Source organism: Bombina bombina, unplaced genomic scaffold (genome assembly GCF_027579735.1).
Source record: "Bombina bombina isolate aBomBom1 unplaced genomic scaffold, aBomBom1.pri scaffold_1613, whole genome shotgun sequence".
In the NCBI taxonomy this organism is placed as follows: domain Eukaryota; kingdom Metazoa; phylum Chordata; class Amphibia; order Anura; family Bombinatoridae; genus Bombina; species Bombina bombina.
The window spans coordinates 15,656-41,977 of NW_026511371.1; the positions used below are offsets into that span (position 1 = coordinate 15,656).

Consider the following 26,322-nt stretch of genomic DNA (forward strand, 5'->3'; position numbering starts at 1 on the left):
TATCAAATTTGATTATTTTTTTTCTCTTGGTATTCTTTGTTGAAAGCTAAACCTAGATGACTCGTATGCTAATGTCTATATCCTTGAAGGTCACCTTTTATCTCAGTGTATTTTAACAGTTTTTCATAGCAAAACAGCGTTAGTTCATGTGGGCCATATAGATAATATTGTGCTCACTCCTGTGGAGTTATTTATGAGTCAACACGGGTTGGCTAAAATGCAATATTGGCAAAAGAACTGAGATGAGGGGGCAGTCTGCAGAGGCTTAGATACAAGGTAATCACAAAGGTAAAAAGTGTATTAATATAACTGTGCTGGTTATGCAAAACTGGGGAATAAGTAATAAAGGGATTATCTATCTTTTTAAATAATAAACATTCTGGGAGTAGAGTATCCCTTTAAATATTTCCCTAAGAGTGTTCTAATGGTGCTTATTAGTCAATACAAAGTGTCCACATAGCTTAGAATTCCTATTTTGCTAAGCTGAGTGGCATAATAATTTCAAACACTGAATGCAGAATATTCCTCTTTTCCCATGATATTTTATTACATTATTTCTTTGCTATTACCTAGAGTTAGCCTATAAATACCCTTTTTATTGACACAAAAGTCCTTAAAAATTTAGATGAGTCTCTGTCCTATTCAAAGGCAGATAGTCTCTTCCTGCACAAATGTACGTGGCTGATTAAATTAGAATCCAAGAGCTTTTTCAAGTGCAATATCCACTCACACACACACCTCTGTGTACAGCAAGTCCCAGCTTGGAAACCTTTACAGAGGAGAATAAATTAAATAAACTGGGTCAACACACTGGAGGTTTGATGGCCTGCATCGATATCCCAAACCAGTTCTGCTAACGAGGTCGGTAGCATTTTTCTATGGGAGAGATCTTACCGTGATTTCCTCCCAGAAGAGGAGAACTCGTCCGAAGTGATGTGCTTCAAAAAATTGAAGCAAAAAAAAAATATCTGAAAAGGATGAGAAAGAAATGGCAGATGGAAGCGGAAACATTTCTTAAATGCTTTACAAACAGTATATTGCAAATAACATTTATACTCCAACCTTAAAGGGATATTAAACACTTTTTTTCTTTCATGATTAAGATAGAGAATACAATTTTAAAGGGACAGTCTAGTCAAAATTAAACTTTCATGATTCAGAAAGGGCATGACATTTTAAACAACTTTTTTGAATTTACTTTTATCATAAAATTTGCTTTGTTCCCTTGGTGGTATTTTTCAAAAGCTAAGCCTAGGTAGCCTCAAACGGATTGTGCCATATAGATAACATTGTGCTCACTCCCGTGGAGTTATTTAGGAGTCTGCACTGATTGGAGAGAAGAAGAAAAAAACTAAAAACATATATAAATATAACTGTGTTGGTTATGCAAAACTGGGGAATGGGTAACAAAGGGATTATCTATCTTTTTAAACAATAAAAATTCTGGTGAAGACTGTCCCTTTAAGCAACTGTCTTATTTAATCATATCATTTTTTCTTCGTTCTTTTTGGTATCTTTATTTGAAAGAGCAGGAAAGTAATCTTAAAAGCCGTCCCATTTTTAGTTCAGAACCTGAGTAGCACTTGCTGATTGGTGACTAAATGTAGCCACCAATCAGCAAGCCCTACCCAGGGTGCTGAACCAAAAATTGGCCGACTTTTAAGCTTACATTCCTGCTTTTTCAAATAAAGATACCAAAAAGAACGAAGAAAAATGATAATAGTATGAATTTAGAAAGTTGTCTAAAATTGCATGCTCTTTCTGCATCACGGACGAAAACATTTGGGTTTCATACCCCTTTAAGGATGACAATTCAAAATTACTTCTTATTAAAGGGCCGTTATACTGGGGAAAAAAGCTCTAGAGCATGTCATTTTATCACTAGCGACCCTGCAATGCTATGTATTTAAGCCCTGCAAAAGTGTTGAACATATAGTTAAACTGCTGCTGACACAATCAGCAGTCACAAGAACCAGCTGTGTGACTGCCGATACCACCGTTACTGCCTGGAACCAGCAGTTGTCTGTAGCTAAAGGAATAGTTTATAAAAAAATTAAACTTTCATGATTCAGATAGAGCATGCAATTTTAAGCAACTTTCTAATTTACTCCTATTATCAATTTTTTTTCATTCTCTTGGTATCTTTATTTGAAAAAGCAAGAATGTAAGCATAGGAGCCAGACCCTTTTTGGTTCATCAGCGGGGTAGAACTTTCTGATCAATGTCTAAATGTAGCCACCAACGAGAAATCGCTACCCAGGTTCTGAACCAAAAAAAAGGCCAGCACCTAAGTTTACATTCAAATAAAGAAAGCAAGAGAACGAATAAAAATTGATAATAAGAGTAAATTAGAAAGTTGCTTAAAATTGCATGCTCTATCTGAATCAGGAAAGTTTAATTTTGACTAGATTATTCTTTAATGTCCCTTTAAAGACAAAATACATTGGAACACCAATTATTGTGCTCTCATTACCAATAAATAAATGAATCCTAAATAGTACTAACCCCACCCCCCACATAAAAACATAAAAACATAATTTATGCTTACCTGATAAATTCCTTTCTTCTGTTGTGTGATCAGTCCACGGGTCATCATTACTTCTGGATATAACTCCTCCCCAACAGGAAATGCAAGAGGATTCACCCAGCAGAGCTGCATATAGCTCCTCCCCTCTACGTCACTCCCAGTCATTCGACCAAGAATCAACGAGAAAGGAGAAACCAAGGGTGAAGTGGTGACTGGAGTATAATTTAAAAAATATTTACCTGCCTTAAAAAACAGGGCGGGCCGTGGACTGATCACACAACAGAAGAAAGGAATTTATCAGGTAAGCATAAATTATGTTTTCTTCTGTTATGTGTGATCAGTCCACGGGTCATCATTACTTCTGGGATACCAATACCAAAGCAAAAGTACACGGATGACGGGAGGGATAGGCAGGCTCATTATACAGAAGGAACCACTGCCTGAAGAACCTTTCTCCCAAAAATAGCCTCCGAAGAAGCAAAAGTGTCAAATTTGTAAAATTTGGAAAAAGTATGAAGCGAAGACCAAGTTGCAGCCTTGCAAATCTGTTCAACAGAGGCCTCATTCTTAAAGGCCCAAGTGGAAGCCACAGCTCTAGTAGAATGAGCTGTAATTCTTTCAGGAGGCTGCTGTCCAGCAGTCTCATAGGCTAAACGAATTATGCTACGAAGCCAGAAGGAGAGAGAGGTAGCCGAAGCCTTATGACCTCTCCTCTGACCAGAGTACACGACAAACAGGGAAGACGTTTGTCGAAAATCCTTAGTTGCCTGCAAGTAGAACTTGAGGGCACGAACTACATCCAGATTGTGTAGAAGACGTTCCTTCTTTGAAGAAGGATTCGGGCACAGGGAAGGAACCACGATCTCTTGATTGATGTTCCTGTTAGTGACTACCTTAGGTAAGAACCCAGGTTTAGTACGCAGAACTACCTTATCTGAATGAAAAATCAAATAAGGAGAATCACAATGTAAAGCTGATAACTCAGAGACTCTCCGAGCCGAAGAAATAGCCATTAAAAATAACACTTTCCAAGATAACAACTTTATATCAATGGAATGAAGGGGTTCAAACGGAACTCCTTGTAGAACGTTAAGAACAAGGTTTAAACTCCATGGCGGAGCAACAGTTTTAAACACAGGCTTGATTCTAGCTAAAGCCTGACAAAAAGCCTGGACGTCTGGATTTTCTGACAGACGCCTGTGCAACAAGATGGACAGAGCTGAGATCTGTCCCTTTAATGAACTGGCCGATAAACCCTTTTCTAAACCTTCTTGTAGAAAGGACAATATCCTAGGAATCCTAACCTTACTCCAGGAGTAACCTTTGGATTCGCACCAGTATAGGTATTTACGCCATATCTTATGGTAAATCCTTCTGGTAACAGGCTTCCTAGCCTGTATCAGGGTATCAATAACCGACTCAGAAAAACCACGTTTTGATAAAATCAAGCGTTCAATTTCCAAGCAGTCAGCTTCAGAGAAGTTAGATTTTGATGTTTGAATGGACCCTGTATCAGAAGGTCCTGTCTTAGAGGTAGAGACCAAGGCGGACAGGATGACATGTCCACTAGATCTGCATACCAAGTCCTGCGTGGCCATGCAGGCGCTATTAGAATCACTGATGCTCTCTCCTGTTTGATTTTGGCAATCAATCGAGGAAGCAGCGGGAAGGGTGGAAACACATAAGCCATCCCGAAGTTCCAAGGTGCTGTCAAAGCATCTATCAGAACCGCTCCCGGGTCCCTGGATCTGGACCCGTAGCGAGGAAGTTTGGCGTTCTGGCGAGACGCCATGAGATCTATCTCTGGTTTGCCCCAACGTCGAAGTATTTGGGCAAAGACCTCCGGATGAAGTTCCCACTCCCCCGGATGAAAAGTCTGGCGACTCAAGAAATCCGCCTCCCAGTTCTCCACTCCCGGGATGTGGATTGCTGACAGGTGGCAAGAGTGAGACTCTGCCCAGCGAATTATCTTTGATACTTCCATCATTGCTAGGGAGCTTCTTGTCCCTCCTTGATGGTTGATGTAAGCTACAGTCGTGATGTTGTCCGACTGAAACCTGATGAACCCCCGAGTTTTTAACTGGGGCCAAGCCAGAAGGGCATTGAGAACTGCTCTCAATTCCAGAATGTTTATTGGTAGGAGACTTTCCTCCTGATTCCATTGTCCCTGAGCCTTCAGAGAATTCCAGACAGCGCCCCAACCTAGTAGGCTGGCGTCTGTTGTTACAATTGTCCAGTCCGGCCTGCTGAATGGCATCCCCCTGGACAGATGTGGCCGAGAAAGCCACCATAGAAGAGAGTTTCTGGTCTCTTGATCCAGATTCAAAGTATAATCACCATAGTCCTCTCACACATCCTATCTAGTCGTTGGGTGCAAGAGAATGACTGGGAGTGACGTAGAGGGGAGGAGCTATATGCAGCTCTGCTGGGTGAATCCTCTTGCATTTCCTGTTGGGGAGGAGTTATATCCAGAAGTAATGATGACCCGTGGACTGATCACACATAACAGAAGAAATTATGCTTACCTGATAATTTAATTTCCTTCTGTATGAGGAGAGTCTACGGCATCATTCCATACTGTTGGGAAATACTAAACCTGGACACCAGGAGGAGGCAAAAACACCCCAGCCAAAGGCTTAAATACTCCCCCCTACTTCCCTCATATACCAGTCATTCTGCCAAGGGAACAAGGAACAGTAGGAGAAATATCAGGGTATAAATGGTGCCGGAAGAGAAAACTAATTTTGGTCCGCCCATCAGAGTATACTGGCGGGGGCCGTGGACTCTCCTCATACACAAGGAAATTAAATTATCAGGTAAGCATAATTGAGGTTTTCCTTCTAAATATGAGGAGAGTCCACAGCATCATTCCATACTGTTGGGAAAATTATACCCAAGCTCTGGAGGACACTGAATGATAACGGGAGGGGTAAAAGAAAGGCGGACCCTAATCTGAGGGCACCACAGCCTGCAAAACGTTTCTCCCAAAAGCTGCTTCAGCCTAAGCAAAAATGTCAAATTTGTAGAATTTAGAAAAAGTAAGTATCAGGTAAGGATCAGGTAGCAGCATTACAGATCTGATCCATAGAGGCCTCATTCTTAAAGGCCGAAGAGGAAACCACCACTCAAGCGGAATGAGACGAAATCCTCTGATTTGAACTAAGCGTATAACACTCTTCAACCAAAAAGAAAAGGAAATCGAAGAAGCCTCCAGACCCTTACGCTTCCCAGAGTAGATAACAAACAAGGAAGAAGGTTGTTTAAAATCCTTAGTAGCTTGAAGATAAAACTTCAAAGCTCGAACCACATCCAATTATGAAGTAAACGTTCCTTCGAAAAAGAAGGATTAGGACACAAGGAAGGAACCACAATCTTTTGATTGATGTTACGATCAGATACCACCTTAGGTAGAAAACCCAAGCAGGTACGTAGGACAGCCTTATCAGTGTGGAACACCAGATAAGGAGGCTCACATTGCAAGGCACCCATTTCAGAAACTCTCCATGCCGACGCAATAGCCAATAGAAAAAAAAATTTCCAGGACAACAATTTAATGTCAACCGAATGCATAGGCTCACACGGAGCCCGTTGCAAAAACTTAAGAACAAGATTCAAACTCCAAGGTGGAGCGTTAGATCTAAACACAGGTCTGATCCTGATCGGAGCCTTAATGAAGGATTGCACGTCAGGGAGCTCTGCGAGCCTCTTGTGTAGCAAAACAGAAAGGGCTGAAATCTGTCCCCTCAGGGAACTGACAGAAAGGCCCTTCTCCAGACCCTCCTGGAGAAAGAAAAGAATCCTGGCAGCCTTAACCTTATGCCTCATACCAGAAGATGTAAGCTCTCCACACCTTATGATAGATGCGATGAGTAACAGGCTTACGAGCCTGAATAGAGTGTCAATAACCCTCTCTTGGCTAAGACTAAGCGTTCAATCTCCACGCAGTCAGCCTCAGAGAATCTAGATTTTGATGAACAAAGGGACCCTGTTCCAGCAGATTCCTGTGACAAGGTAACTTCCATGGAGGAGATGAGGACATCCCCACCAGGTCCGCGAAACACATCCTTCGCGGCCACAATGGAGCAATCAGTATCACTGAAGCATGCTCCTGCTTGATTCGGGCCACTACAAGAGGGAGAAGTGTTAATGGCGGAAAAATGTAAATTAAATTGAACCTCCAAGGCACTGCTAATGCATCTAATAGCTCTGTCTGAGGTACCCTGGACCGCAACCCATATCTGGGTAGCTTTGAATTGAGTCGGGACGCCATGAGATCCATCTCCGGCGTCCCCCACCTGTTGCAAATCTCTGCAAACCCCTCGGGATCGAGAGACCATTCCCCCAGATGAAAGGATTGTCTGCTGAGGAAATCCGCTTCCCAGTTGTCCATACCCAGGATTTGGATCGATAACAGCAAGCAGTTGTGGCCCTCCGCCCACTCAAGAATCCGAGATACTTCCCTCATTGCTAGGGAGCTCCTCGTTTCCCCCTGATGGTTGATGTAAGCCAAGGAGGTCATGTTGTTTGATTGGAATCTGATAAACTGGGACAAACCCAGAAAAGGCCAAGCCTTCAGAGCATTGGATTCCTCTCGAGTCCACAGGCCCTGTGCCTTCCTGGCACCATAAACAGCTCCCCATCCAGAAAGACTTGCGTCCGTAGTCACAATCTCCCAGGATGGTCTCAAAAAGGATGTCCCTTGGGACAGGTGACCTGGACAGAGCCACCAGGAGAGCGATTCTCTCGACCGGTTGTCCAGAGAAATCTGTTGAGACAGATCCGAATGATCGCCGTTCTACTGTCTCAACATGCATAGCTCAAGTGGTCTGATATGAAATCTGGCAAAAGGAATGATGTCCATGCTGGACACCATGAGACCAATTACATCCATACACCGAGCCACAAAGGGCCATAAGGAGGTCTGGAGGGCAAGACAAGCAGAAGTTAGCCTGTAACAACTCTGGCCTGTAAGGAATATCCTCATGGATATGGAATCTATTATAGTACCCAGGAATTCCACCCTGGTATTGGGAATAAGAGAACTCTTTTCTAAGTTTATCTTCCATCCATGAGATTGAAGAAGAAATAGAAGAGCTTTCAAATGGTATTCTGCCAGACGACAGTATGGTGCTTAAACCAGAATATCGTTCAAGTATGGCGCTTGAAGTGTTCCTTGTGTATTGGAACGTGAAGGTAAGCATCCTTCAGATCTATCGTGGTCATGAACTGTCCTTCCTGAACTAAGGGAAGAATGGCCCTTATTTGTCTTCATCTTGAACGAGGAGACATATAGGAATTTGTTTAAGCACTTTAGGTCCAGAATCGGGCGGAAAGTTCCCTCCTTCTTTGGGACCACAAAAAAGTTTGAATAGTATTCCAGACCTTTTTCTGCAAGAGGTACCGGGACAATGACTCCCAGGGAGGAGAGATCCCTCACGCACCCTAGAAAAGCCTCTCTTTTCTAGCCTTGAAGACAGGTTTGACAAGAGGAATCTGCCCCTGGGTGGATGAGACTTGAAACCTATCTTGTATCCCTGAGCGATGACCTCCAGGACCCACGGGTCTTGCACGTCCCCAAACCAAGCTTCCGAAAAGAGTGACAGTCTGCCTCCTACAGGATCCAGAGCCGGATCGGGGGCCACCCCTTCATTCCGACTTTGTCTCGGCGGGCTTCTTGTTCTGCTTGGAATTATTCCAGGACTGAGCTGGCTTCCAAGTCCCCTTGGATTGCTCTGGCTTTGCGGAGGGCTGACGATGTTGGGATTTATCCGATGAAAGGAACGAAAATTAGGTTTGTTCTTACCCTGCGGTAAAAAGGCACCTTTGCCTCCAGTAACCGTGGAGATAATTGAGTCCAGGCCTGGACCAAATAAAGTATTTCCCTTAAATGGGAGGGAAAGAAGTCTTGACTTCAGAGTAATGTCCGCAGACCAGGACTGCAGCCAGAGTGCCCTACGGGCTTGAACAGAAAAACCTGAAGCCTTGGAATTCAGGCGAATAATTTACATATTAGCATCACAAATAAAAGAATTAGCCACCCTTAAGGCCTTAATACTTTCTTGGATCACGTTGAGGGGACCCTCCACCTTGATCAACTAAGATAAGGAGTTGCACCAGTAGGTAGCCGCTCCAGCAACCGCAGCAACAGCAGCTGCCGGTTGAAACAAATATCCCATATGTTGAAACATCTTTCTTAACAGAGTTTCTATTTTCTTATCCATGGGCTCTTTAAACGACGAACTATCATCAAGCGGGATAGGAGTGCGTTTAGCAAGCGTGGAGATAGCGCCATCCACCTTGGGGATGGAACCCCACAACTCCAATTGAGAGTCTGGAACCGGGAACAATTTTTTAAAAGAAGAAGGGTAAAATGAAGAACCAATTCTTTCCCATTCATTCTTAATAATGTTCGCCATCTTTACGGGAACTGGGAAAGTCTGTGGTACAACCCTGTCCTCGTAGACCTTATCTAATTTAGGAATCAAAGGTTCCTCAGGCAATTTAGGCTCTGGAACCTCTAAGGTAGCCAAAACTTCCTTTAGCAGGAATCCTAAATCTAAAGTCTGGTTCATCCGCAGCTGGAGGCTTAGAGGCAGCAGATTCCGACACAGAAAGAGCACCCTCTGAAGTATCAGAGGCACCTTCATCATCGGATAATCTTGTATCAGATAAATCCAATAAGCTAGTAGATGACCCTTGGGAAGGATAGCAATATGCTTGTGCTTAGCAGGGCGAGGTAAAGCACTAAGGGCCGCAGACACTGCCGTTTGTAACTGCTCAGTAAAGTCTGGCGGTAAAAGGGCCCTTTCAGATGGAGGATTAGGAGTGCTACGAGAAGCTGGATGTGTATTAGGAGATAACTGTAGGGTGCGCACCTCACGGGATGGAGACTCCTCAGAGGTGGACGGTTTAGTGGTAGCAAGCATATTAACCTTCTTTGACATGATTACTTTATCAAGGCACGTGGAACATAATTGAGCAGGCGGGTATACCACGGACTCCACACAATATGGACAGGTATTAGACTTAGGTAAAGAGGGAGTACCCTCTAGCGCATCAGAATCCTCCATAGCTTGTGCTTATAAAGCGGACTATTGAATAATAAGTTAAAACGGCACCTTTATACCCCCAATAGCTTGGGCACTCGCCACCTCTTATGACCCAGGAGAAACCGCTTCTTCTCCGGTAAACCGCACGGTAAGGAAAGAGGAAATCAGTGTGACCACACCCGCCACATGGTACGCAATGCAGGACCGCCCCTGCTATAATAGGGGGAAAAAAGCGCCAATCCTTTTAGGCTGCGCAGCTTCCAAAAACAAAAATAAAACCTGTACGTTCCATCATCTGCCTGAGCACAATCTCACACATGTCGCAGCATAATCGTAATAAAATAAAATTATGTGATTAATCCCCCCCCCCCTGTTCAATAATCCCCCTCCGGTGATATTAACCCTTGATTCCATACAGATAAAAGGAGGCACACTATGACCCTGTCTTCTTGCGTTATTATATGCGTATAAAAAAATGTTTGACAGTCTTGTCTCATGGACTTGAGTGATGGAAGCAGGCAGTGAAACTCGTCAACACTGATTGCTTAGGAGCTGTTAATACGAGTCTGGAAGGGTTCAAAGAAAGACTCTCCCTGCATCTCCAGACTCTAGCATTCATCAATGCTCTCACTGAGAGGATGACAAGACTACTTAAAACTCCAGTCCCATTTCGAAGGGTAGATACCCTTCATAAGGAACTACTCCGAATCTTCTGACACTTCTTTGCCAACCTCCTGTGACGAAAGGCAAAGAACGACTGGGATATGAGGGAAGTAGGGGGGAGTATTTAAGCCTTTGGCTGGGGTGTCTTTGCCTCCTCCTGGGGCCAGGTTCAGTATTTCCCAACATTAAGGAATGATGCCGTGGACTCTCCTCATATTAAGAAGGAAAAGTGATTGAATGGTGCTTATTCTATCTAAATCAAAATCACCCCCCAAAAATGTAAAAAATAAATAGACACAAACATTTATTGAAAAAAATAAATGAAATATAATCCTACCTCTTCACCCTTGCTAAGACGATCAGCCAACATGTGCCTAGAATAGAGAATAAACATATTTCACAAACAAACACTCTATAATCCTTGATTGTGCATCTCTGTAGTGACGTTAGCTTATATGGTCCCTAGAAACAATAAGACTATTCTAAACTCATTTCTCTGCTCTACAAGTTAACTTACAGTGAAGATTAAACTGGTTCATTGATGGGTCAGGAAATTTGCTTATAGAACAAATTTCTGAACGTTTCTGCTGATGTCAGAACTTGGATAGGTACATATGAGCTATATATAGTATCAGCTTTGTACTAGTAGGTACCACACGTAGTAAATCACCTACTGTCACATCTACAAATTGTAGTGACCGTGCACCAGCATTTTAAACACACTTGCTCAGAGAGCCTAAGGTGCTTGTACGATCTGACAATGACTCAATTTATTAATTGCCGACATGATACAAGCCCCACTGGTCCTTTGAGCAGCTGCAGTATTTAAAATACTGGTGCACTGGGAATATCTAGCTATGCTTTACATGCACGAACATGTTGAACACTAAAAGAGTAATAACTTTTACTACAAGCATTTTTGCTGATACATTTATATTTATTCAAAGGAGTAATTCATCAATGTGCAATTTAAATTGTAACCCGGGATGTCGCTTCTTCGTTTTCTTGCTATCTTTATTTGAAAAAGAAGGCATCTAAGCGAAGGAGCCATAAAATATTTGGTTCAGTACCCTGTACAGTACTTGTTTATTGGTGGGTGAATTTATCCACCAATCAGAAAGAACAACCAAGGTTGTTCACCAAAAATGGGCCGGCTTCTAAACTTACATTCTTGCTATTCAAATAAATACCAAGAGAATTAAGAAAAATTGATAATAGGGGTAAATTAGAAAGATGCTTAAAATTTCATACTCTATCTGAATCGTGAAAGAAAAAATTTGGGTTCAGTGTCCCTTTAATTTAGGGCGGGTCGTGGACTCTCCATGCCGGGAAAGAAAGAAATTTATCAGGTAAGCATAAATTTTGTTTCCTTTCCCAAGGCATGGAGAGTCCACGATTTAATTTGAATTACTAGTGGGAACCAATACCCAAGCTAGAGGACACAAAATGAAAGGGAGGTAGAACAAGACAGGCATACCTAAATGGAAGGCACAACCACTTGAAGAACTTTTCTCCCAAAGGAAGCCTCAGCTGAGGCAAAAGTATCAAATTTGGAAAAGGTATGCAAGGAGGACCAAGTGGCCGCCTTGCAGATTTGTTCCACAGAAGCTTCATTTTTGAAAGCCCATGAAGAAGAGACAGCTCTAGTGGAATGAGCCGTAATTCTCTCAGGAGGCTGCTGTCCAGCTGTCTCATAAGCCAACCTGATAATACTTCTTAGCCAGAGAGAAAGAGTAGTAGAAGTGGCCTTCTGACCCTTACGCTTGCCAGAGAAAACAACGAACAGGGCAGATGATTGCCGAAAATCTTTAGTTGCTTGAAGGTAAAATTTTAGAGCATGCACAACATCCAGGTTATGCAACAAACGTTTCTTCTGAGAAGGAGGATTAGGAAAAAAAGAAGGAACAACAATTTCCTGTTTGATATTGTGATCCAATAAAACTTTGGGAAGAAATCCCAACTTAGTACGAAGAACCGCCTTATCCGCATGAAAAATAAGGTAAGGGGAATCACATTGTAGAGCTGAAAGCTCTGAAACTCTGCAAGCAGAAAAAATAGCAAGGAGAAACAAAACTTTCCAAGATAATAACTTAATATCAACTGAATGCATAGGCTCAAACGGAGCCTGCTGCAGAACCTTAAGAACAAGATTAAGACTCCATGGAGGAGCAACAGCTTTAAACACAGGCCTGATTCTGGCCAAGGGCTGAACAAAAGATTGAACATCTGGCAGATCTGCCAAACGTTTGTGTAAAAGAATAGACAGGGCAGAAAACTGACCCTTCCGAGTACTGACTGACAAACCTTTCTCCAGGCCCTCCTGAAGAAACAATAAGATGCAAGGAATCCTCACCAACTCCAAGAAAAACCCTTAGATTCGCACCAATAAAGGTATTTACGCCATACCTTATGGTAAATCTTATGAGTAACAGGTTTACGATCTTGAAGCATGGTATATAATAATAATAATAATAATAATAATAATAATAACTAGTATTTATATAACGCCTTTCTCCCAGTGGGACTCAAAGCACTTTTTCAGTGCTCGCTCTCGGAATTAACCAAATCGGCAGCTGAATAGTAATAGTTGCTATTATTACCCAATTTAATGGTACTCATTTATTGACCTCGGAAGGATGAAGGGCTGAGTTGGCCCTGCCGTGATTTGAACCTGTGACCTTGGATCTTTTAAACAGGCTTTTTTGTAGTCAGGGCATTTACCAACTGAGCTGCCTCAATGACCTTCTCAGAAAAATCACACCTAGCTAAGACTAAGCGTTCAATCTCCAAGCAGTCAGCTTCGGAGAATCTAAATTTGAGTGAAGGAAGGGACCCTGAAGAAAAAGGTCCTTCCTCAGAGGCAACCTCCAGGGGGGGAAGAGATCTTCACCAGATCCGCGAACCAGATCCTGCGAGGCCAGGAAGGAGCTATTAGATTCACAGACGCCCTTTCCTGTTTGATACAAGATATTAATAGAGGAAGAAGGGCAAGTTGAGAAAACAAGTATGCTAGATCAAAGTCCCAAGGAACTGCCAGAGCATCGATCAGAACTGCTCGAGGATCTCTTGATCTTGAACCGTACTTTAGAAGCTTGGCGTTTAGACGCGACGCCATCAGATCCAACTCCGGAAACCCCCACATGAGGGTTATCCTTGTGAAAACCTCCAGATGGAGAGCCCACTCCCCTGGATGAAAGGTCTGCCTGCTCAGAAAATCCGCTTCCCAGTTGTCCACCCCTGGTATATGGATGGCAGAGAGGAGACAATTGTGAGACTCAGCCCATTGGAGAATGCGAGTCACCTTCATAGCTAAGGAACTCAGAGTTCCTCTCTGGTGGTTGATACGCCACTGAAGTGATGTTGTCCGACTGAAATCTGATAAATCAGATCGAACCTAGTTGAGGCCAAGTTGTTAGAGAATGGAAAATTGCGTCTTTAAAGAACCCCAAACTGATCCCCAGCACGACAGATTCAATAACAAGAGACTCTCTATCTTGGTGGATTTCTCAGGATCATCTGTCTCAGTGTACTTCCTGAGACCATCTTGGGAAATTGTGACCACGGATGCCAGCCTAAGATTATCCTCTGAGAGAGATCCAAGTGGTCTCCGTTCCATTGACTGAGCATGCATAGCTGTAGAGGTCTCAGATGGAAATGAACAAAAGGAATAATGTCCATGGAAGCAACCATTAGACCAATTACTTCCATACACTGAGCCATTGATGGACGGATAGAGGACTGAAGGGATAGACAGGAAGCAAGAATCTTGGATTTTCTGACTTTCGTCAGAAAAATCTTCATAGACAGAGAATCTATGATCGTTAACAAAAAGCATACATGATGTTTGGCATCAGGGAACTCTTTTCCAGATTTATTTTCCACCAGTGAGTACAGAGAATAGAAAACAGAGTGTCTCTGTGTGAGCTCTTGCTAAAAGAAAAGATAGGGCCTTAACCAAGATGTCGTCCAGGTATGGCGCCACCGCCATTCCCTGAGATCTGACCAATGTCAAAAGGGCCCCTAGGACCTTTGTAAAGATCCGAGGAGATGTGGCAAGGCCGAAGGGAAGGGCAACAAATTGGAAGTGTTTGTCTAGAAAGACAAACTGCAGGAACTAGTAATGTTCCTTGTGAATAGGAACATAAAGGTACGCGTCCTTCAGGTCTATGGTCGTCATAAACTGAGCCTCCTGAATCAAGGGAAGAATGGAGCGTATAGTCTCCATTTTGAAGGATGGAACCTTGAGAAATTTGTTGAGACACTTGAGGTCTAGAATGGGACGAAAAGTTCCCTCCTTCTTGGGAACCACGAACAGGTTGGAATAGAATCCTTGACCTTGTTCCTCCAGAGGAACTGGAACAATCACTCCTAGAGAAGAGAGCGCCTTTACACAGTTTAAGAAAGCCTCTCTTTTTATCCAGTTTGCAGATAATCTTGACAGGAGAAATCTGCCTTTGGGTGTAATGCTCGTGGGATACCCCTCTATCAGACCAAACTTGGCCAGTAGTCTTGTTATACCGGTGTCTAGCCGGAATGATATTGAATATCCCAAGGCAGAGAAAGTTAGCAAGATAAGGAGAGCAGCACTCACCACAGGCAGGGTAGACCCCAGTGGCAACGGCAGAACAGGGCAAGGCAAATCACTGAAATGGTCAGACAGGCAGGATTCGGCAACAGTAAAGCAGTTCAAGGACAAACCACTAGAATGGTCAGGAAGGCAGGGTTTGGCAACGGTAAAGCAGTCCAAGGGCACACCACTTGAACGGTCAGGCAGGAGGGGTTCGGCAACAAAGAGGCAATCCAGAATAACAGGGGTTAATAAGCAGAGTAGTCAGACAGGCAGGGTTCATTAGCAATATATCAGTCCAGCAATTTAGGGCTTAAACAGGTAGAGTAGTCAGACAAGCAGGGTTCAGCAGCAATATATCAGTCCAGCAATTTAGGGGTTAAACAGGTTAAACAGAGTTCAGCAGCAGCGTATAGATCCAGCAATTCAGGGGTATGGCAGGCAGAGTAGTCAGAAAGGCAGGGTTCAAAACGCAGCAAGGCAAATAAGAAGAAAAACGATCACTCCCAGGAGTACACAAAGTAACACCTATACTTATATAGGACCGGCATAAGGAGAAGGGAGCGTGCAGCGATGATGTCAGCGCCGCACGCATCCGACCCGACACAGCCCCTGGCAACGAGCAAGGAAGGAGATGCTGCGCCCCTAGCAACGGCTAGAGCGGCGCAGCGTGACACTGGGGGTCAAGATCTGAATCCCATCTTGTATCCCTGGGAGAATACTTCCACTGCCCAAGGATCTTGGACATCGCAAATCCAAGCCTGCTGATAGAAGGAAAGCCTGACCCCCACCTGATCCATGACTGGATCGGGGGCGGACCCTTCATGCCGATCTAGATTCAGAGGAAGGCTTCTTGGATTGCTTTCCCTTATTCCAAGACTGGTTAGACCTCCAAGAGGTTTTGGTCTGTTCAGGTTTGGATAAAGAGGATGATTTTTGTCCCTTGAAGTTACGAAAGGAACGAAAATGAGAAGTCTGGTGACCCTTGGGTCTAGCCTTCTTATCCTGAGGTAAGAAGGACCCCTTTCCACCTGTAACTGTAGAAATTATTTTAGCCAGACCACGGCCAAATAAAGTCTTGCCCTTAAAGGGTAGAGATAAAAGCTTAGACTTGGATGTCACGTCAGCAGACCAAGTCTTTAGCCACAAAGCTCTATGAGATAGGACGGCAAAGCTAGAAATCTTTGCCCCTAAGCAAACTACTTCCATGCTAGCATCACAGATAAAAGTATTAGCCAACTTTAAAGCCTTGATCCTATCCTGGATCTCCTCAATAGTAGTCTCCTCCGAAATCAGATCGGAAAAAGAGTCACACCAATATGAGGCTGCACCAGTAACTGTCGCAATACTAGTAACCGGTTGCCATTGTAAAAACATATTTTTTAAAAAAACATCCAGTTTCCTGTCCATAGGGCTCTTGAAAGAAGAAATAACTTCTAGAGGAATAGTGGTTCTCTTGGCTAAAGTGGATATAGCGCCCTCTACTTTAGGGACAGTGCACCAAAGATTTTGCACAGAGTCAGCCACAGGAAACATCTTCTTAAAGACAGGAGACGGGGAAAGAGGAACACCCAACTTCTCCCATTCCTGAGATATAATGTCAGACATGCGGTCTGTAACAGGAAATACCTCCACAGATTTGGGTCTGACATCAAATACTCTGTTGAGCTTATTAGCCTTTTTAAGAGTCTCTGCGACTGTATTTTCAGAGTCGTCCAAAGTAGCTAGAACCTGTTTCAAAAGCAAACAGAGGTGTTCAAGCTTAAATCTAAAATATACCTCCTCTGAGTCTGCTGTTGTAACAACAGCAGATTGAGAATCAGAAATCTCTCCCTCAGAAGTCTCTGAAGAGAGATCCTCCTCAGATAGTTGAGATAGACTGACTAAAGCAGTCTTGGTGGCTTCAGAAGTACTTGTTTTAGAAATGTGTTTAGATTTTCTTTTTCTCTTACCCGCAATAGGTAAAGCACTCAGAGCTGCAGAAGTCAGTTGCGCAGCAAAATCACCTGGAAAATATACACCCCCAGGATCTTATTAAGAGGAACCGCAGGGCACTGCTTGTGTAACTGCCAAAGACTGGGACGTCTTAGGGGAAAGTTGGGAAGCATGTCATGGACAACATTATCCTGACAGACAGATGGTTCTGGGAGTATCGCTATTTTTAGAAAGTAACAGTTAATTAACACACTTGGAAGAAAACTGCACAGGGGGTATAACCTGAGCCTCAAGGAAATATAAGCATTTGGCAAAGGATAAAGATATATCAGGATCCATAAGTCCTACAGGGTATTGATTCACAGACACAATAATCAATATTCAAGCCCAGCAATTAAAATCCCACCAAAAAAAAAATTACAAATTTTAAAAATATTTAAAAATGTGGAACCTCTATAACCCCATCCCTGTTGAGGCAAACTCACCCCTCCGGAGACACAAGGAGGACAAGAGCCTAATCTTTATTTAAAAAGACTCTTCCTAATAACTGTAATGTTGGCTCACATTTGCATCCACATAAAAAAGCACTGGATGAAAACAGGAGACGCTAGATCCGAGAAGCAAGCTACAGCCAGTAGCAGAGAATCAGAGTCTCTGCTCCGACAGGAAGACAGGCTGTCATGTGACCATAAGGAAAAAAACTACGCCACAGATGAAAAGCGCGCATATCTGCAGCACAGAAAAACAAAAACAAATTTAAAAGTGAAAGTTAAAATAGGCTTGCGATCGCAAGACGCAATTACAGTGGAACAATCTAAACCATCCACAGTGTTATAACCCACAGATCTGAATCCTATCTCTATATGGATTATAAATAAAATATTAGAAGCACTACAAAAACATAATTTATGCTTACCTGATAAATTCCTTTCTTCTGTTGTGTGATCAGTCCACGGGTCATCATTACTTCTGGGATATTATCTGCTCCCCTACAGGAAGTGCAAGAGGATTCACCCAGCAGAGTTGCTATATAGCTCCTCCCCTCTACGTCACCTCCAGTCATTCGACCAAAGACCAACGAGAAAGGAGAAGCCAAGGGTGTAGTGGTGACTGAATTATAATTTAAAAAATATTTACCTGCCTTAAAAAACAGGGCGGGCCGTGGACTGATCACACAACAGAAGAAAGGAATTTATCAGGTAAGCATAAATTATGTTTTCTTCTGTTATGTGTGATCAGTCCACGGGTCATCATTACTTCTGGGATACCAATACCAAAGCAAAAGTACACGGATGACGGGAGGGATAGGCAGGCTCATTATACAGAAGGAACCACTGCCTGAAGAACCTTTCTCCCAAAAATAGCCTCCGAAGAAGCAAAAGTGTCAAATTTGTAAAATTTGGAAAAAGTATGAAGCGAAGACCAAGTTGCAGCCTTGCAAATCTGTTCAACAGAGGCCTCATTCTTAAAGGCCCAAGTGGAAGCCACAGCTCTAGTGGAATGAGCTGTAATTCTTTCAGGAGGCTGCTGTCCAGCAGTCTCATAGGCTAAACGTATTATGCTACGAAGCCAAAAAGAGAGAGAGGTAGCAGAAGCTTTTTGACCTCTCCTCTGTCCAGAATAAACGACAAACAGGGAAGAAGTTTGGCGAAAATCTTTAGTTGCCTGCAAGTAGAACTTGAGGGCACGAACTACATCCAGATTGTATAGAAGACGTTCCTTCTTTGAAGAAGGATTTGGACACAAGGATGGAACAACAATCTCTTGATTGATATTCCTGTTAGAGACAACCTTAGGTAAGAACCCAGGTTTAGTACGCAGAACTACCTTGTCTGAGTGAAAGATCAGATAAGGAGAATCACAATGTAGGGCTGATAACTCAGAGACTCTTCGAGCCGAGGAAATAGCCATTAAAAATAGAACTTTCCAAGATAACAATTTTATATCAATGGAATGAAGGGGTTCAAACGGAACACCCTGTAAAACGTTAAGAACTAAGTTTAAACTCCATGGCGGAGCAACAGTTTTAAACACAGGCTTGATCCTAGCTAAAGCCTGACAAAAGGCCTGGATGTCTGAATTTTCTGACAGACGCCTGTGTAACAAGATGGACAGAGCTGAGATCTGTCCCTTTAATGAGCTAGCCGATAAACCCTTTTCTAAACCTTCTTGTAGAAAAGACAATATCCTAGGAATCCTAACCTTACTCCAGGAGTAATCTTTGGATTCACACCAGTATAGGTATTTACGCCATATTTTATGGTAAATCTTTCTGGTAACAGGCTTCCTAGCCTGTATCAGGGTATCAATAACCGACTCCGAAAAACCACGTTTTGATAAAATCAAGCGTTCAATTTCCAAGCAGTCAGCTTCAGAGAAGTTAGACTTTGATGTTTGAATGGACCCTGAATCAGAAGGTCCTGTCTTAGAGGTAGAGACCAAGGCGGACAGGATGACATGTCCACTAGATCTGCATACCAAGTCCTGCGCGGCCATGCAGGCGCTATTAGAATCACTGATGCTCTCTCCTGTTTGATTTTGGCAATCAATCGAGGAAGCAGCGGGAAGGGTGGAAACACATAAGCCATCCTGAAGTTCCAAGGTGCTGTCAAAGCATCTATCAGAACCGCTCCCGGATCCCTGGATCTGGATCCGTAGCGAGGAAGTTTGGCGTTCTGGCGAGACGCCATGAGATCTATCTCTGGTTTGCCCCAACGTCGAAGTATTTGGGCAAAGACCTCCGGATGAAGTTCCCACTCCCCCGGATGAAGAGTCTGGCGACTCAAGAAATCCGCCTCCCAGTTCTCCACTCCCGGGATGTGGATTGCTGACAGGTGGCAAGAGTGAGACTCTGCCCAGCGAATTATCTTTGATACTTCTATCATTGCTAGGGAGCTTCTTGTCCCTCCCTGATGGTTGATGTAAGCTACAGTCGTGATGTTGTCCGACTGAAACCTGATGAACCCCCGAGTCTTTAACTGGGGCCAAGCTAGAAGGGCATTGAGAACTGCTCTCAATTCCAGAATGTTTATTGGCAGGAGACTTTCCTCCTGACTCCATTGTCCCTGAGCCTTCAGAGAATTCCAGACAGCGCCCCAACCTAGAAGGCTGGCGTCTGTTGTTACAATTGTCCAGTCCGGCCTGCTGAACGGCATCCCCCTGGACAGATGTGGCCGAGAAAGCCACCATAGAAGAGAGTTTCTGGTCTCTTGATCCAGATTCAGAGTGGGGGACAAATCTGAGTAATCCCCATTCCACTGACTCAGCATGCACAATTGCAGCGGTCTGAGATGTAGGCGTGCAAAGGGAACTATGTCCATTGCTGCTACCATTAAGCCGATCACCTCCATGCATTGAGTTACTGACGGGAGTTGAATGGAATGAAGGACACGGCATGCATTTAGAAGCTTTGTTAATCTGTCTTCTGTCAGATAAATCTTCATTTCTACAGAATCTATAAGAGTCCCCAAGAATGGAACTCTTGTGAGAGGCAAGAGAGAACTCTTCTTTTCGTTCACTTTCCATCCATGCGACCTTAGAAATGCCAGAACTAACTCTGTATGAGACTTGGCAGTTTGAAAGCTTGAAGCTTGTATCAGAATGTCGTCTAGGTACGGAGCTACCGAAATTCCTCGCGGTCTCAGAACCGCTAGAAGGGCACCCAGAACCTTTGTGAAGATTCTTGGAGCCGTAGCCAATCCGAATGGAAGGGCTACAAACTGGTAATGCCTGTCTAAGAAGGCAAACCTTAGATACCGGTAATGATCTTTGTGAATCGGTATGTGAAGGTAAGCATCCTTTAAATCCACTGTGGTCATGTACTGACCCTTTTGGATCATGGGTAAGATTGTCCGAATAGTTTCCATTTTGAACGATGGAACTCTTAGGAATTTGTTTAGGATCTTTAAATCCAAGATTGGCCTGAAAGTTCCCTCTTTTTTGGGAACCACAAACAGGTTTGAGTAAAACCCTTGTCCTTGTTCCGACCACGGAACCGGATGGATCACTCCCATTAATAATAGATCTTGTACACAGCGTAGAAACGCGTCTTTCTTTATTTGGTTTGTTGACAACCTTGACAGATGAAATCTCCCTCTTGGGGGAGATAATTTGAAGTCTAGAAGGTATCCCTGAGATATGATCTCTAGCGCCCAGGGATCCTGGACATCTCTTGCCCAAGCCTGGGCGAAGAGAGAGAGTCTGCCCCCCACTAGATCCGGTCCCGGATCGGGGGCCCTCGGTTCATGCTGTCTTAGGGGCAGCAGCAGGTTTTCTGGCCTGCTTGCCCTTATTCCAGGACTGGTTAGGTTTCCAGCCTTGTCTGTAACGAGCAACAGCTCCTTCCTGTTTTGGTGCAGTGGAAGTTGATGCTGCACCTGCTTTGAAATTCCGAAAGGGACGAAAATTAGACTGTCTAGCCTTAGCTTTGGCTTTGTCTTGAGGTAGAGCGTGGCCCTTACCTCCTGTAATGTCAGCGATAATTTCTTTCAAACCGGGCCCAAATAAAGTTTGCCCCTTGAAAGGTATATTAAGTAATTTGGACTTAGAAGTTACATCAGCCGACCAGGATTTTAGCCACAGCGCCCTACGTGCCTGAATGGCGAATCCTGAATTCTTAGCCGTAAGTTTGGTTAAATGTACTACGGCCTCCGAAATGAATGAATTAGCTAGTTTAAGGACTCTAAGTCTGTCCGTAATGTCGTCCAGCGTAGCGGAACTAAGGTTCTCTTCCAGAGACTCAATCCAAAATGCTGCCGCAGCCGTAATCGGCGCGATGCATGCAAGGGGTTGCAATATAAAACCTTGTTGAACAAACATTTTCTTAAGGTAACCCTCTAATTTTTTATCCATAGGATCTGAAAAAGCACAGCTATCCTCCACCGGGATAGTGGTGCGCTTAGCTAAAGTAGAAACTGCTCCCTCCACCTTAGGGACCGTTTGCCATAAGTCCCGTGTGGTGGCGTCTATTGGAAACATCTTTCTAAATATTGGAGGGGGTGAGAACGGCACACCGGGTCTATCCCACTCCTTAGTAACAATTTCAGTTAATCTCTTAGGTATAGGAAAAACGTCAGTACTCGCCGGTACCGCAAAGTATTTATCCAACCTACACATTTTCTCTGGTATTGCAACAGTGTTACAATCGTTAAGAGCCGCTAAGACCTCCCCTAGTAATACACGGAGGTTTTCCAATTTAAATTTAAAATTTGAAATATCTGAATCCAATCTGCTTGGATCAGAACCGTCACCTACAGAATGAAGCTCTCCGTCCTCATGCTCTGCAAGCTGTGACGCAGTATCAGACATGGCCCTAGAATTATCAGCGCACTCTGTTCTCACCCCAGAGTGATCACGCTTGCCTCTTAGTTCTGGTAACTTAGCCAAAACTTCAGTCATAACAGTAGCCATATCTTGTAATGTTATCTGTAATGGCTGCCCAGATGTACTAGGCGCCATAATATCACGCACCTCCCGGGCGGGAGACGCAGGTACTGACACGTGAGGCGAGTTAGACGGCATAACTCTCCCCTCGCTGTTTGGTGAAATTTGTTCAATTTGTACAGATTGGCTTTTATTTAAAGTAGCATCAATACAGTTAGTACATAAATTTCTATTGGGCTCCACCTTGGCATTGGAACAAATGACACAGGTATCTTCCTCTGAATCAGACATGTTTAACACACTAGCAATAAACATGCAACTTGGTTACAATCTTATTTAACAAAAACGTACTGTGCCTCAAGAAGCACAAAACGATTAAATGACAGTTGAAATAATGAACTGAAAAAACAGTTATAGCATCACTCTTTAAAAACAACACAACTTGTTAGCAAAGGTTTGTTCCCATTAGTAAAGAAACACTAATTAAATTTTAAACATAAAAATCACAGAGCAACGTTTTAAAAACACAGTCACTACATAAGTCTCACAGCTCTGCTGAGAGAATCTACCTCCCTTCAAAGAAGTTTGAAGACCCCTGAGTTCTGTTAGAGATGAACCGGATCATGCAGAAAATACAAGAGTAACTGACTGGAAATTTTTGATGCGTAGCAAAGAGCGCCAAAAACGGCCCCTCCCCCTCACACACAGCAGTGAGAGAGAAACAAAACTGTCATAATCAAAACAAGCAAACTGCCAAGTGGAAAAATAATGCCCAAATATTTATTCACTCAGTACCTCAGAAATGCAAACGATTCTACATTCCAGCAAAAACGTTTAACATGAATTAAATACCTATTAAAAGGTTTAATGTACTTTTACAGAGTAATTCCGGTGAAATACCATCCCCAGAATACTGAAGTGTAGAGTATACATACATGTCATAACGGTATGGCAGGATTTTCTCATCAATTCCATTCAGAAAATAAAAACTGCTACATACCTCAATGCAGATTCAACTGCCCGCTGTCCCCTGATCTGAAGCTTTTACCTCCCTCAGATGGCCGAGAAACAGCAATATGATCTTAACTACTCCGGTTAAAATCATAAGAAAAAACTCTGGTAGATTCTTCTTCAAACTCTGCCAGAGAAGTAATAACACGCTCCGGTGCTATTGTAAAATAACAAACTTTTGATTGAAGTTATAAAAACTAAGTATAATCACCATAGTCCTCTCACACCTCCTATCTAGTCTTTGGGTGCAAGAGAATGACTGGAGGTGACGTAGAGGGGAGGAGCTATATAGCAACTCTGCTGGGTGAATCCTCTTGCACTTCCTGTAGGGGAGCAGATAATATCCCAGAAGTAATGATGACCCGTGGACTGATCACACATAACAGAAGAAAGGGCTTACTTAACCCCTCCAGAGACAGCCTCAAAATAAGGAGGGAAAAAATGTAATCCCTTACACTCCCCAGTAGAGAATGCCCTGGGTCTGCTGTTCCAGTTGTAATTTCCAATGTGTAGAGATATTACCCAGACTTCCACTAAGAGGGATGTTAACCCCCTGAAGTGCTATGTCCTTCTAACCTAGAAGGTAAAAAGCACTTACCTGTGGAATATAGCTGCAGGACAGGAACAGCTCCTCAGGTATAACAGACTCAGCCGACCTCTGCCAGGGAAAAAGAAAAAGCAGAGTAACCAACCCTGGTTTTCTGTGGAGGGATAGCATACATGTTGGAAGGTAAGCACGGACTACCTCGCCGTCTTCCAACTGCTAAAAGCCACCATTACTCTTACTAAAGAGGATTACATGGACACAGCATAGCCCCAATCCCTGCTTGCAGGGAAAAGTACCCATTAAAGGATTAATATCTTTAGACACCATCTTTGCACATCCTGCCGATGTACAAGGCAAAGAATGACTGGGGATTATGGGTAAGGGAAGTGGCACTTAACAGCAGCTCTGCTGGGGTGTTCTTTGCCTCCTCCTGCTGGCCAGGAGTTGAATATCCCACTAGTAATTGGAATGAAATTGTGGACTCTCCATGCCTTGGGAAAGAAATTGTATTTTCTATGAAAAGGAAAATGTTGAAAATGTATGAAAGGAAAATGTTGAGTTTCATGACCCTTTTCTCTCTTGTTTTTCATTGTAGATTCTTGCACCCATCAGAGGGCTACTTTCTGCAACTTAGGTTTACATATTTTTCAGCGTCTATTTCTCAGGTGTTTTTTTTTAACCACTTCAATCTTGTTTTATAAAAGAATAATGAAGAATCAACAAAAATCACATTTATTATTCTCATCAGGCTATCACAGTAACAACAAAGGAATCAAATGTGAACTCACCCAAATAGAAACCAGTCATACGCAATGGTAAGGTAAAGAATCTCTACCGGATCCAGACTACTGTGAACTATTCCATCCTGCACAAGAATAAATGACTTTATTTTAAACCAGGTTAGAGGCGTTACATTTTTTTTTGTTATGCATATAAAAGAACAGCTGTTAAACATGTTAAGGTATTTGGTGTGATCACCTGGTTATACAGAGAAAATTTGCATTTAAAAAAAGAAAGGGAATTGCAAATTACTTCTGAATCTGCTGCCCTCCAACTTGAGCTTAAACCTTTTACTCAGGCTCTTTTTATACAAATTCGATATCGTTATTAAATTACTTAAAGGGACACTGAACCCATTTTTTTTCTTTCGTGATTCAGATAGAGCATGCAATTTTAAGCAACTTTCTAATTTACTCCTATTATCAATTTGTCTTCATTCTCTTGGAATCTTTATTTGATAAAGCAGAAATGTAAGTTTTGGAGCCGGCCTATTTTTGGTTCAGAATCCTGGGTAGCACTTGCTGACTGGTGGCTACATTTTAGCCACCAATCAGTAAGCACTACCCAGGTGCTGAACAAAAAATGGGCCAGCTCCTAAACGTACATTCTTGCTTTTTTAAATAAAGATACCAAGAGAAGCAAGAAAAATTGATAATAGGAGTAAATTAAGTTGCTTAAAATCACATACTCAATCATGGCAGTTTAATTTTGACTAGACTATTCCTTTAATAGTACTTGATGTTGATTTTTCTTGTAAGTTATATTTTTACCCCAAATACCATTTTAGTAGCTCTGCTTTGAAAAGGTTTTAAATGTATTTATATATAGCGCAGCATCTGTGTACAAGGACATTGTATCTATAATATCCTTCACTCTCTGATTCTCCTAGAGTTATACTAAATACAAATCTTATTTTCGCGTCATAAATAAATGTCCTATTTATATGTCAAACCTCTATAGTATTTACTATCAAGTATCCATCACAAAATGTTAGAACCTGGTTTAATACTATTTTTAGATCATTTAAAATACCATGAAAATAAAAAGCAGATAAACCAGACAACATATATGTATTGGTAGATCTAATCTTATCATGAGTTTGCTTTATACCGACATGGAATAACAATTGTTGCAATGTTAATGCCATCTATACGGTTTGGGGTGCTGGTTACTGCCTGGGGTACCAAATTATTTAATTATTATTTATTATACTTCAGTGATTAAATCTTAGTAACTGCCCACGAAGGTTTGCCCTTTGCAAAGCTAGTGCGGTTCGAGTTTGTGATTGAGTTATCAAGTCAAAATTAACCTTTCATTATTCGGATAGAACATAACATTTTAAACAACTTTCCAATTTACTTCTTTTAACAAAATGTTCACAGTCTTTTTATATTTAAACTTTTTGAGTCACCAGCTCCTACTGAGCATGTGCAAGAGTTCCCAGAATAAGCGTGTATGCATTTGTGATTGTCTGTCACATGGTACGTGTATGCATTTGTGATTGGCCGATGGCTGTCACATGGTACAGGGGGAGTGGAAATAGAAATAACTTTTAAAATTGTCAGAAAAAAAATCTACTACTGATTTGAAGTTCAGACTAAGTTCTATTGCATTGTCTTGTTATCTTGCATTTGTCGATTATGCAAATCTACTGTGTTGACTGGTCCTTTAAGCTGGTTGGAATGAAATCTTAAAAACATAACACTAAAGGTTAAAAGGTACAGTAAACACCTTAAGATTTTTTTTATATAAAATGTTTAGTTATAAATAGATTTGTATTATTTATTTTGCCCCATTTCATGTAAAAGAGCATAATTTATGACTCTTAGACCTTGAAATGCACCCTGCTGACTTCTCAAGG

The 26,322-nt window shown here is 42.5% G+C and overlaps 1 long non-coding RNA gene across 1 annotated transcript; it reads right to left on the bottom strand.

Annotated features, from left to right (window-relative positions):
* Positions 1-893: 893 nt before the first annotated feature.
* LOC128643718 (uncharacterized) lies at positions 894-24,546 on the bottom strand. The gene is made up of 3 exons (XR_008399870.1): positions 24,470-24,546; positions 10,577-10,613; positions 894-968 (listed from the first exon to the last, which is right to left on the bottom strand). It is a non-coding gene; the product is annotated as an uncharacterized LOC128643718 (long non-coding RNA).
* Between the last annotated feature and the right edge of the window lie 1,776 nt (positions 24,547-26,322).